Here is a 13,853-nt window from a genome sequence, read left to right as displayed (position 1 = left end):
TGATGTACAACTGTCACACACAGTCAGATGTGAGAATAAGATACATCTGTGCAAGCAGGGCCTTCACTGAGAATCTTTTGACTTGCAAACAGCACGGGATTGTCCGGCAGGTCACCTGGGTCTGCCCAAACCGAGGCAGCTACCAATCTCACTCGAAAGAAGATAGTCTATATGTGAACTGTCTAGATTGATTTTTAAGTAAATAGTAGTAATAATAATAATTGTGGTATTTCTTAAAGACTTACTTGGTGCCAGGCACTGTACTAAGCACTGGGAGGGTTACAAGCAAATCGGATTGGACCCATCTGGGGCTCACAGTCTTAATCCCCATTTTACAGATGAGGTAACTGAGGCACAGAGAAGTGAAGTGACTCACCCAGGGTCACCCAGCAGACAAGTGGCGAACTGAGCCTTCTCCTTTCTCTCCCCCTCCCCATCCCCCCGCCTTACCTCCTTCCCCTCCCCACAGCACCTGTATATATGCATATATGTTTGTATGTATTTATTACTCTATTTATTTATTTATTTATTTTGCTTGTACATATTTATTCTATTTATTTTATTTTGTTAATATGTTTTGTTTTGTTCTCTGTCTCCCCCTTCTAGACTGTGAGCCCGCTGTTGGGTAGGGACCGTCTCTACATGTCGCCAACTTGGACTTCCCAAGCGCTTAGTACAGTGCTCTGCACACAGTAAGCGCTCAATAAATAAATAAATAAATAAATAAATAAATAAATAATGCGATTGAATGAATGAATGAATGAAATCCGGATTGGAACCCATGACCTTCTGAGTACCAGGTCCATGGTCTATCCCCTACACCGTGCTGCTTCTCATTGAGAAGCAGCGTGGCTATTGAGAAGCAGCGTGGCTCAGTGGAAAGAGCACGGGCTTTGGAGTCCGAGGTCATGGGTTCGAATCCCGGCTCCGCCACATGTCTGCTGTGTGACCTTGGGCAGGTCACTTAACTCCTCTGAGCCTCAGTTACCTCATCTGTAAAATGGGGATTGACTGTGAGCCCCACGTGGGACAACCTGATCACTTTGGATCCCCCCAAGCGCTTAGAACAGTGCTTTGCACATAGTAAGCGCTTAACAAATGCCAACATTATTATTATTATTATTATGAAAAAGCCACAAAACCGTGCAGCTTCTCTAAAGCCATAAAACCGGCAGTAATGGGATTTCTTTCTACGTCATCAGAACAGTAGAGCAGAAATGCACCCACTTCTCCTAGAACAGAGACATTAAGGAAAACTCCACTGTAGGACTCGCCATGTCTGGCATGGCCCATGAGCGTCCTAGCTCACACGCCTCCCCCAAGCTGAATGTAACGTGTTTTTACCAAAACATTCATCTCCGCCTAGTTTGGAAGACTCTCCCTCTTTAATCCTCTGTGAACCCCGCTGACCGCAGGAATGAACAAAGCTTACTTTGTGTCGGCTTTTCCCCGGGGTGCTGGTGTTGACCTGTTGGGAATGTTGGGAGTTTAGATGGCTCCTTGCTGGAAGCAAAATGGCTCCACTCACCAAGACGTGGGGCAAGACCTGATCCCGTAGTAGACCACGAGAAGCGGCATGGCCTGTTGTAAAGGGCGTGGCCCTGGGTGTCAAAGGTCATGAGTTCGAATCCCGGCCCTGCCACATGTCTGCTCTGTGATCTTGGGCAAGTCACCAAACTTTTCTGCGCCTCAGTTACTTCATCTGTAAAATGGGGATCAAGACTGTGAGCCCCATGTGGGATAGGGACTGTGTCCAAACTGATAACCTTGTATCTATCCTGGTGCTTAGAACAGTAGTAGTAAGCGCTTAACAAATATTATTAGTAGAAGTAGTAGTTATTAATAATAATACCTGCTCTGCCCCTCCTTCCTCTCCCCCTCGTCCCCTTCTCCATCCCCCCATCTTACCTCCTTCCCTTCCCCACAGCACCTGTATATATGTATATATGTTTGTATATATTTATTACTCTATTTACTTATTTATCTTACTTGTACATATCTATTCTATTTATTTTATTTTGTTAGTACGTTTGGTTTTGTTCTCTGTCTCCCCCTTTTAGACTGTGAGCCCGCTGTTGGGTAGGGACTGTCTCTATGTGTTGCCGACTTGGACTTCCCAAGCGCTTAGTCCAGTGCTCTGCACACAGTAAGTGCTCAATAAATACGATTGATTGATTGATTTGGGCAAGTAACTGTGTAATCAATTTTATTGTGCGTCCGCCCCTCAAGATTGTAAGCTCCTTGAGGGCAGGGATCATGTCTCTATTGTCCTGTCCCAAGCGATGGGTACAGTGCTTTGAATGCAGTAGGCACTCAATAAATACCACTGCTGATGAGTAGGGGAGGGAGAAAATGCTGAAAATGTTAGAGGGGAGAGAAGCCCAGAGCAAGGGCTTCAAGGAGAAAAGTGGCAAGTAAGTTTGTTACGGGCAGGGAATGTGTCTGCTAATTCTGCTGTATTGTACTTTCCCAAGCACTTAGTACAGTGCTCTGCATATAGGAAGCATTCAATAGATATGATTGATTGATTGATTGATTGATTTCAGAATGGTATGTGGGGGTGGAGGGGGGTGAGTCAGCCAGAGTTACTACCAGCCCCTGCTGCCTTGCATAACATTCAGAACAGGCAGTGACGGGGACGTCCTTGGCTTCATAATGGAATCCGATTTTTGTTTGTTTTTTCTCTTAAAATTCTAGAGGGGGAAATTCTGTTACTCATTTATATCCCTCCTTCTCAGAAAGACATTTTCCCTCTGAAAAATTGAACGTTTTAAGTGGCGGGGGCACCGTCTCACTCGGGGCTGTGCGTATTTCATTGCTCTGGGCACGATGTTGTGAAAACAGATTTTACTTTGTAATTAATTGATTCCCAACCACTTCATCCATCACTGAACAATGCCAAACGTGGGTGTTTGGGGTTTTTTTCTCTGTATTTGCAAGGACATTTTCTCACAGATATCATCCTGCACTTCATTGCCGTGTAACAAATCGGTGTGATGTAACCATCTAGAAGAAGTTATTGCTGGGAGGGGGAAGCCCAACTAAAGCAAATGGTGTGTTTATCTGGAACGCTTAGCGGCAAAAAGCTATTTCACTCGGATTTGCAATATGGTGCGGTGGAAGTCCAAGATGACGGTGAGCTGTAATGAACAATGTTGGGGAGCAATCATTCTCCCCCCGACACTAGGCGAGGGTGTAAATTTTCAGCTGGAAATGGGATGTACAAATAAAGAAGTTATAGGGTTAGATATCTGGTGGGCGGTTAAATATTAAACCCAAAGGGAAGTCTAGAGCTCGACATTTGGTGAATGTCGCAAAGAGCTCTCTTAAACCCAGCTCGGATCCTTCTCCTGATCAATCCAGTTTCTTTCCAAGATATTCACCTGTCCCTCAATCTTATCGATTCCGGTCCCAGCAGACTGGCCGACACCAACTTCTCCAGTGAGCGGAGAGAGTAGATCAAGACACTGCCACAGACTGTAGGGAATTAGTGATGGAATTCATTCATTCCTTCATTCATTCAATCAATCAATCGTATTTATTGAGCGCTTACTGTGTGCAGAGCACTGTTGGATTTGTTTTCTAAAATATGGGGGTTGGTACAAACCACTTGGTTCTTCAGATGGTCTATGCTCTTCGGCCAGCAATGATGTTCTTTCTTTTCCTGGATATCCTCTGAGCATCTGTACGGTTAGTGTCATTAAAACAGCGATTCAATTATAGCCTGTAAAATTGATAATAGAGGTTTCCGGGGGCAACATATAATTCCGGCACTCCTAGAGGGCTGGAAGTGCCATCGTTTCATCTTTGGCAAATAGTTTCTGCTCTGACCCAACCGACATCCGTCATTTTACTTATTCCACTTAGATGGTAGGAAATTTAATTCAGATGCTTACCCCTCTCATCTCCCCCCCAACTCACTCCAACGCTGTGATCATTTCTTGCATTTATCAGGCTAGGAATCACAGAGCATGGAGCTTGAGTAATCATTTTTGATGGGTTCTTTTTATGTGGGCACTTAGTAACCTGATTGGGATTTGCATTATTTTCATTATCATTATTTTGGACTATATTCAATATTTTCTTTGTGAAGAGCACTGGGTTATTACTGGGTTAGATGCAGGTTAATTAGATCAGGGACAATATCTGCCCCACACAGGGCTCAAAATGAAAGGAGAGACTAGGTTTTTAATTCCCATTTTTTCTGATGAAGGTGTTGAAGCACAGAGAATTTAAGGGACACAACAGTCAAGTGGCAGAGCTGGGATTAGAACCCAGATCTCCCGACTTCCAGCCTGTGCTTTCTCCCTGCTGCCTCTAAAAAGATCACTGATGAAATCTGTTTCCTCATGTCAATATTAGGGAACTAATAAAATAAACACCCGGTGCATAGCAGGGGCTTAGAAGGATTGAGGCAAGGATCAGGAATAGAAAATCAGGAATTGCACATAACTAGTGAAAATCTGTGCTGGATCTGAACTCTTGGGAGATCAACTCTCTCCCTATCCCACCCCCAGCCTCCTACCATCCTCTCATACATACCTAGTATTAGAGCCACACATTAGTAATCTCTGTTCTTTCTTTAACGAGGATGTGAAATTCCTCTTTAAGCCTTAATGCAATAATGTGCCAAGCTGCACTAGAAAGAAAGGAAAGGAGCTGCCTTGTTCTTGCATTGTCTGGGAAATAGTTTCTTTACGAGGTCTACATTGGAAACAAGGGAGCCACGGAGGGATGAACGGAAACTCGGGCCCTGGAAGACGGGTTCCTGCCACCACGTTTCCCTCTGCAGATATGCTTTTATTTATATCTGGTGCTCACAGTTTGCATTTGGTATTTAGCAAGTGCTTGCCAAGTGCCGAGTACTGGGATAGGTACGAAGGAATCGTATATATGTATATCACCTGTATATATGTATATATGTTTGTACATATTTATTACTCTATTTATTTATTTATTTTACTTGTACATGTCTATTCTATTTATTTTATTTTGTTAGTATGTTTGGTTTTGTTCTCTGTCTCCCCCTTTTAGACTGTGAGCCCACTGCTGCGTAGGGACTGTCTCTATGTGTTGCCAACTTGTACTTCCCAAGTGTTTAGTACAGTGCTCTTCACACAGTAAGCGCTCAATAAATACGATTGATTGATTGATTGACTGATTGATTGAATCCGATCAGACCCAGACCTCATCCCACACGAAGGAATCGTATATATGTATATCACCTGTATATGTGTATATATGTTTGTACATATTTATTACTCTATTTATTTATTTATTTTACTTGTACATATCTATTCTATTTATTTTATTTTGTTAGTATGTTTGGTTTTGTTCTCTGTCTCCCCCTTTTAGACTGTGAGCCCACTGTTGGGTAGGGACTGTCTCTATGTGTTGCCAACTCGTACTTCCCAAGCGCTTAGCACAGTGCTCTGCACACAGTAAGCGCTCAATAAATACGATTGATTGATTGATTGATTGAATCCGATCAGACCCAGACCTCATCCCACACGAGGCATACGATCTACCAGGCATATCGCCGCATCGCCTCTCCATTTTACAGATGAGGAGACTGAGGCCCAGGGAGGTTAATTGACATGCCCAAGGTTCGTACACAGAAGGCTGAGGACAGAGCTGGGACTAGGACGTGAGTTTTCTGACTCCCATCCCCGGGCTCTTTCCACTAGCCCGCAACTGTCTCCCTCCATCAATAAAATAATGGCATCGGTGGTCTGGTTCTTGGCGGCCAAACTGGGAGTCAATCATTACTGACATCACAGAGTATATTGGAATTGACCTCATTCCTTTAACCAAAACTCCTCCTCGACTCCTCACTGTACCTCTTCTCCAGACTCCCCCCACCGCGTGGCTCAGTGGAAAGAGCCCGGGCTTTGGAGTCAGAGGTCATGGGTTCAAATCCCGGCTCCGCCAATTGTCAGCTGGGTGACTTTGGGCAAGTGGCATCACTTCTCTGGGCCTCAGTTCCCTCATCTGTCAAATGGGGATGAAGACTGTGAGCCCCCCGTGGGACAACCTGATCACCTTGTAACCTCCCCAGTTCTTAGAACAGTGCTTTGCACGTAGTAAGCGCTTAATAAATGCCATCATTATTATTATTATTATCTGCAGGTCTGAGGGTCACTACCCCAGCACCCCTCCAGCTCATTCCCGACACTCCCACGGCCACATCCTGGAGGCCATTTCCTAGGCCTCCGCAGCTTCTCTTGGTCCCAGGTGGCCGGGGAAATCTCGGGTTTGGCCACTTCGCCTGCGTCTCTAATCATTGTTTGTTCCCAAGCGAATGATAACCGGTTTTGAGACGCTTTAGTTGGTTTTGCCCTTCTCCCAGCAGAGCAAAATAGAAACAGAATGTACAGATCCGAAATCAAAATCCTCATTCCACTGGACCCCAGCAACCCTACTCAGGGAAGCTTTGCCTCAACTGTCCCACAGCATGGAGTTATACTAGGGTCCCCACCTTCATTTGTTCCAGTTCCTGAACACTTAGCTCCCAAATGGAGGAAATGACATAGAAATGCACGTGTGTGTAAATTATGTGTTTAAAAATAATATGTGTAGGTATGTGTGTGAGTACGGCATATATGCACGTGCATTTATAAAAATTTGTATTTATAAATATAGTGTGCAATGCACATGTGTGTAAATATAATATGTGTGTTTAAAAATAATATGTGTAGGTATGTGTGTGAGTATGGTATATATGCACATGCTTTTATAAAAATTTGTGTTTATATAGTGTGCATGTGTGTGTATGTATGCTTTGTGTTGCCCCCTCCTCCCTCAGGACTAAGTGGTGTGAATGCTTAATAGCATTTGAGCCGCAGGAATTATTAGAATTTGCGGATACCCCTGAAAGTAGAAATGCTTTATGTGGTATAAAGGACTGACACGCCAATCCCATATTCCTTTGATGGAAGAAATATCATTCATACAGTGAGAATAATAATATCCCTCAACTTCAAAAAAAAACTTCAAATGTAATGTTTTTTAGAAGAATCCAGGCCAGATGTTCCTTGTGATAGTATTTATTGAACGTCCATTGGGTTCGATGAAGTGAACCAAGTGGCCAAGGAGTCAGTCAGTCAATCAGTTGTATTTATTGAGCACTTGTAGTGCACAGAGCACTGTACTAAGCGCTTGGGAGAGTACAGTATAGCAATATAACAGACACATTCCCTCCAAACGCAAGGGCGATGCAGAAGGGAGTGGGAGGAAAGGAAATGATGGCTTAGTCGGGGAAGGCCCCTTGGAGGAGATGTGCTTTTAATCATCATCATCATCATCATCAATTGTATTTTTTGAGCGCTTACTGTGTGCAGAGCACTGTACTAAGAGCTTGGGAAGTACAAGTTGGCAACATATAGAGACAATCCCTACCCATTAGTGGGATCACAGTCTAAAAGTGGGAGACAGAGAACAAAACCAAACATACTAACAAAATAAAATAAATAGAATGGATATGTACAAGTAAAATAAATAAATAAATAAATAGAGTAATAAATATGTACAAACATATATACATATTTAAATAAGGTTTTGAAGGTGGGGAGAGTGATTGTCCGTCAGGTACAAAGAGGGAGAACGTCCAGGCCAAAGGCGGGATGTGGCTGAGTGGTCGGCGGCCAGATAGATGAGATTGAGGTATGTTTGTTGATATTAGTGGAGCCAAGTGTGCGGGTTGGGTTGAAGTAAGCGCTTAATACAGTGCTCTGCACACAGTAAGCGCTCAATAAATACGATTGAATGAATGAATGAATGAATGAATAAGGGAGGAGAAATAGAGCGTTTACGGTGTTTAGAGCGCTGGATTAAGCGCTTTGGGAAGTAGATCTTGGGCGTGTCCTGAGCAGGTAGGGGACGGAGGCGGGGAGTGGGAGTGTTCTGGGGGGAGAGGGGCCTGTCCTGGGGGAGAGAAGCGGGTCCTGGGGGAAGTAGAGAAGCAGCGTGGCTCAGTGGAAAGAGCCCGGGGTTTGGAGTCAGAGGCCGTGGGTTCGAATCCCGACCCCACCAACTGTCAGCTGGGTGATTTGGGGCAAGTCGCTTCACTTCTCTAGGCCTCAGTTCCCTCATCTGTCAAATGGGGAGTAAGACTGTGAGCCCCCCCTGGGACAGCCCGATCGCCTCGTAACCTCTCCAGCGCTTAGACCGGCGCTTGGCACATAGTAAGCGCCTAATAAATGCCATCATTATTATAATTATAGGGGCGGAGCCTGGGCCAACTGTCAGCTGGGTGACTTTGGGCATTTCACTTCACTTCTCCGGGCCCCAGTTCCCTCATCTGTCAAATGGGGAGTAAGACCGTGAGCCCCCCGTGGGACAACCTCATCGCCTCGTAACCTCCCCAGCGCTTAGACCGGTGCTTGGCACATAGTAAGCGCCTAATAAATGCCATTATTATTGTGATTATAGGGGCGGAGCCTGGGCCAATTGTCAGCTGTGTCACTTTGGGCATTTCACTTCGCTTCTCCGGGCCTCAGTTCCCTCATCTGTCAAATGGGGAGTCAGACTGTGAGCCCCCCGTGGGACAGCCTCATCGCCTCGTAACCTCCCCAGCGCTTAGAACGGTGCTTGGCACATAGTAAGCGCCTAATAAATGCCATCATTATTATGATTATAGGGGCGGAGCCTGGGCCAACTGTCAGCTGGGTGACTTTGGGCATTTCACTTCGCTTCTCCGGGCCCCAGTTCCCTCCTCTGTCAAATGGGGAGGAAGCCTGTGAGCCCCCCGTGGGACAGCCTCATCGCCTCGTAACCTCCCCAGCGCTTAGAACGGTGCTTGGCACATAGTAAGCGCCTAATAAATGCCATCATTATTATGATTATAGGGGCGGAGCCTGGGCCAACTGTCAGCTGGGTGACTTTGGGCATTTCACTTCGCTTCTCCGGGCCCCAGTTCCCTCCTCTGTCAAATGGGGAGGAAGCCTGTGAGCCCCCCGTGGGACAGCCCGATCGCCTCGTAACCTCCCCAGCGCTTAGAACGGCGCTTGGCACATAGTGAGCGCTTAAGAAATGGCATCATTATGATAATAGGGGCGGAGCCTGGGAGTGGGAGGGTCCTGGGGAGGGAGGGAGGGAGGGAGGGGCGTGTCCGAGGGAGGGAGGGGGCGGGGGCGGGGGCGGGCCCGGGGACGAGGGCGGGCGCGGAGGGGCGCTGGGCCTGACAAACGCGGCGGGCGGAAGGGCGAGAGGAGCGGGACGGCGCTCCAAACTGCCTGCACACCAACACGCACGCCTCCTCCTCCTCTTCTTCTCCTCCTCCTCCTCCTCTTCTTCCTTCTCCTCCTCCTCCTCTTCTCCTCCTCTTCGTTCTCCTCCTCCTCCTCTTCTCCCCTTCTCCTCTCCTCCTCCTCCTCTTCTCCCCTCCTCCTCTCCTCCTCCTCCCCTTCTTCTCCTCCTCCTCTCCTCCTCCCCTCCTCCTCCCCTCCTCCTCCTCCTCCTCCTCCTCCTCCTCCTCTCCTCCTCCTCCTCCTCCTCCTCCTCCTCCTCCTCCTCCTCTCCTCCTCCTCCTCCTCCCCCCCTCCTCCTCCTCCTCTCCCCCTCCTCCTCCTCCTCCTCTCCTCCCCCTCCTCCTCTCCTCCTCCTCTCCTCCTCTTCCCCTTCTCCTCCTCCTCCTCCTCCTCCTCTTCTTCTCCTCTTCCTCCTCTCCTCCTCCTCCTCCTCTTCTCCTCCTCCTCTTCTTCTCCTCCTTCCCTCCTCGTCGCCTCCTCCTCCTCCTCCTCCTCTTCTTCGCCTCCTCCTCCTCCCCTCCTCCTCCTCTTCCCCTCCTCCTCCTCTTCCCCTCCTTCTCCTTCTCCTCCTCCTCTTCTCCTCCTCTCCTCCTCTTCCCCTCCTCCTCCCCCTCCTCTGCTCCTCCTCCACTTCTCCTCTCCTCCTCCTCCTCCTCCCGAGCCCCCCACTCCCGCAGGCCGGAGCAGCTTGGCAGGTAGGGGCCGGGGCCGGGGGTCTGTCTCCAGCGGGGGGCGGGGAGCCGGGTGGGCGCCGCGGACACGTGCCCTCCGCCCCCGGGGGCTGCCCGGGGAGCCGGGGGCCGCGGACAGAGTGGTAACAATAATCATCATAATAGAATTTATTAAGCGCTTACTATGCGCAGAGCGCTGTTCTAAGCGCTGGGAAGGTTACGAGATGATCAGGTTGTCCCACGGGGGGAGGCTCCCAGTCTGCATCCCCATTTTCCAGATGAGGGCACTGAGGCCCGGAGAAGTGAAGGGACTTGCCCAAAGTCACCCAGCTGACAGTTGGCGGAGCCGGGCTTCGAACCCCTGACCTCGGACTCCAAAGCCCGGGCTGTTGCCACTGAGCCACGCTGCTTCTCCCCTGGGAGCCCGCTGCTGGGCAGGGACCGTCTCTAGATGTTGCCAACTTGTACTTCCCAAGCGCTTAGTCCAGTGCTCTGCACACAGTAAGCGCTCAATAAATACGATTGAATGAATGAATGAAGTACAAGTTGGCAACATCTAGAGACGGTCCCTGTGAGCCCCACATGGGACAACCTGATCACCTTGTATCCTCCCCAGCGCTTAGAACAGTGCTTGGCACTTAGTAAGCACTTAACAAATGCCATTAGTATTATTATTATACCCCCCCAGACTGAGCCCCCTCCTTCCTCTCCCCCTCCCCACCGCCCTACCTCCTTCCCCTCCCCACAGCACCTGTATAGATGTTTGTACAGATTTATTACTCTATTTTACTTGTACATAAATACTACTCTATTTATATTTATACTCTATTTATATTTATACTCCCCTCCCCACAGCACCTGTATATATGTATATACATTTGTACGTATTTATTACTCTTTTTATTTTATTTGTACATATTTATTCTATTTATTTTATTTTGTTAATATGTTTGGTTTTGTTCTCTGTCTTCCCCTTCTAGACTGTGAGCCCAATGTTGGGTAGGGACCGTCTCTATCTGTTGCCAACTTGGACTTCCCAAGCGCTTAGTCCAGTGCTCTGCACACAGTAAGCGCTCAATAAATACGATTGAATGAATGAATGAACAAATGCCATTATTATTATTATAATACCCCAGACTGAGCCCCCTCCTTCCTCTCCCCATCCCCCTGCCCTACCTCCTTCCCCTCCCCACAGCACCTGTATAGATGTTTGTACAGATTTATTACTCATTTATTTTACTTGTACATATTTACTACTCGATTTTATTTTGTTAATATGTTTGGTTGTGTTGTCTGCCCCCCCGCCCCCCCCCCCCCAGACTGTGAGCCCACTGTTGTGTAGGGACCGTCTCTATATGTTGCCAACTTGTAATAACAATAATAATGATGGTATTTGTTAAGCACTTACTGTGTGCAAAGCATGTTCTAAGCACTGGGGAGGTTACAAGGTGATCAGGTTGTCCGACGGGGCGGGGGGGGGGGGGGGTGGCTCACAGTCTTAATTCCCATTTTCCAGATGAGGGAACTGAGGCCCAGAGAAGTGAAGTGACTTGCCCAAAGTCACACAGCTGGCAATTGGCAGAGTCGGGATTTGAATCCATGTCCTCTGGCTCCAAAGCCCGGGCTCTTTCCACTGAGCCACGCTGCTTCTCACTTGTACTTCCCAAGCGCTTAGTACAGTGCTCTGCACACAGTAAGCGCTCAATAAATACGATTGAATGAATGAATGAATAATACGGCCCGCAATGGTATTTGTTAATCAATCAATCAATCAATCGTATTTGTTAAGCGCTTACTAGGTGCCAAGCACCGTTCTAAGTGCTGGGGGAGATCCGAGGTCATCGGGTTCGCCCCATGTGGGGCTCACGCACTTAATCCCCATTTTACAGAGGAGGGAACTGAGGCACGGAGAAGGGAAGCGGCTTGCCCAACGTCCCATGGCAGACCAGCGGGATTAGAACCCACTGCCTCTGGCCCCCCAGCTGGGGTTCTTCACGTCTCCATGGGCGGGCGAGGGGAGGCTCCGTGCCAAAGGGCACGACCCGAAGCTGGAGGGGCCGGAGGGCAAACTGCCCGTGCCCCCGGGCGCTGGGAGACACGGGCAGGACGTGGGCATCACCTGCGGTAGGTGACGGCGACAGGGACGGATGGAGAGACAGCCACGAGACCAAAGGTGTGTTGTCTTGTCCAGAAAACTGACCCCCAGACTCCGGCACAGTGGGCCCTTTCCCAAGAAGAGGGGCGGAAAGCTGTCAAAAGCAGCGTATTTGCAGCCCAAATTCATTCAGTCGTATTTATTGAGCGCCTGCTGCGTGCTGAGCACTGGACTAAGCGTTTGGAAAGTACAATTCATTCGCTCAATCGTATTTATTGAGCACTTACTGTGTGCAGAGCACTGGACTAGGCGTTTGGAAAGTCCAATTCGGCAACAGAGATAATCACTGGACGAAGCGTTTGGAAAGTACAATTCATTCATTCGCTCAATCGTATTTATTGAGCACTTACTGTGTGCAGAGCACTGGACTAGGCGCTTGGAAAGTCCAATTCGGCAACAGAGATAATCACTGGACGAAGCGTTTGCAAAGTACAATTCATTCATTCGCTCTATCGTATTTATTGAGCGCTTACTGTGTGCAGAGCACTGGACTAGGCGCTTGGAAAGTCCAGTTCGGCAACAGAGATGATCCCTTCCCAACAACGGGCTCACCGTCTAGAAGGGGGAGACAGACAACAAAACAAGAAGACAGGCCTCAATACCGTCAATATTATAGCCGAAGAGAAACATTGCAGCCCAGTAGAAAGAGCCCGTTCTTGGGAGTCAGAGGATGTGGGTTCTAATCCCACCGCCACGTCTGCCGTGTGACCTCAGGCAAGTCACTTAACTTCTCTGGGCCTCAGTTCCCTCATCTGTAAAATGGGGATTAAAAGTGTGAGCCCCACGTGGGACAACCTGATTACCCTGTATCCACCCCGGCGCTTAGAACAGTGCTTGGCACATAGTAAGCGCTTAACAAGTACCACGATAATTACTCAATTGTGTTTATTGAGCGCTTACCGTGTGCAGAGCACTGTACTAAGCGCTTGAAATGAAACGAAAGCTGGCAGCCCTCGAGGCCGTCCGGCGGGATAGTGTCCGTAGAAAGCGGCCCACTCTCTTTTCTCCCTGCCCCCTGGTTTTGGGCCCAAATCGGGCATGTGGCCCGATGATGTCCAACAAAGCCGTGGACTTTCCTCTGCCAAAGGGCATTTTTTTGCCCGCGCCCCTCTGCTCTCTGTGGGGTTGAAGGGTGCGTGTTTTGCAGCATTCCGGGTGGGATTCTTGGAGTCGAGTCGAAACAGTGCATTCTTTGAGGATTTTCCGGGTGTGTTTCCCGCCGTCTTTCCCGAGGGACCCGCAGATATTTATTTATTGGCTTCGCAAGCATCTATTTTCATCGGCTTGTTTATGGCTTGAATCGCTCTCTGTTGCCACGGGGTGCAGTTGGGGGGGGTGGGGGTGGTTAGTAAATGCTGTTGGAGAAAGCCGCGAGTAGCTTCATTTTCCAAGAATGTTAGTCATTTCCTCTCAGTGATTTCAGGGTGTTGATATTTCACAGCATCAAAACTTTCTGAGGGAAAAATTTTCCATAATCCACGTCGCCGGGGGTTGCTGGCCTTTATGTTTATGTTCTTAAAATTTGAGCAGAAACTCAGTCGTAAGCAGTGGGAAGTTCACGATCGTGAAGCTTTTAGAAAAATCACTGTAACGGATAAGCATCGAGACATTCCATAAACAGCCTATTCCGAGGCGGATTCAGTGTAGAGAGTGGGGGAGGGGGAAGAAGGGAAAAAGAGCAGGGGAAGGAAAACAGATGACAGCCATCCCCTCCTCAATAAAACTCCCTAGCGCTTTAAATGATTTTTCTCTTTCGGTACATTCGAAAATGCTTGGGAG

The 13,853-nt window shown here is 48.2% G+C and overlaps 1 protein-coding gene across 2 annotated transcripts in view; it reads left to right on the top strand.

The window, feature by feature from the left end:
• Positions 1–9,874: 9,874 nt before the first annotated feature.
• FRMD6 (FERM domain containing 6) overlaps positions 9,875–13,853 on the top strand; it is a 60,175-nt gene continuing 56,196 nt past the window's right edge. For both annotated transcript variants that reach the window (XM_038756318.1, XM_038756316.1), the window contains exon 1: positions 9,875–9,943. The gene's annotated coding sequence lies outside the window, so the exon portion shown is untranslated. The remainder of the gene's footprint in view (positions 9,944–13,853) is intronic.

This window comes from Tachyglossus aculeatus, chromosome 14 (assembly GCF_015852505.1).
Source record: "Tachyglossus aculeatus isolate mTacAcu1 chromosome 14, mTacAcu1.pri, whole genome shotgun sequence".
NCBI lineage: Eukaryota > Metazoa > Chordata > Mammalia > Monotremata > Tachyglossidae > Tachyglossus > Tachyglossus aculeatus.
The sequence above is the reverse complement of the archived record's forward strand: the minus strand, read 5'-3'. Positions and strand labels throughout refer to the sequence as shown.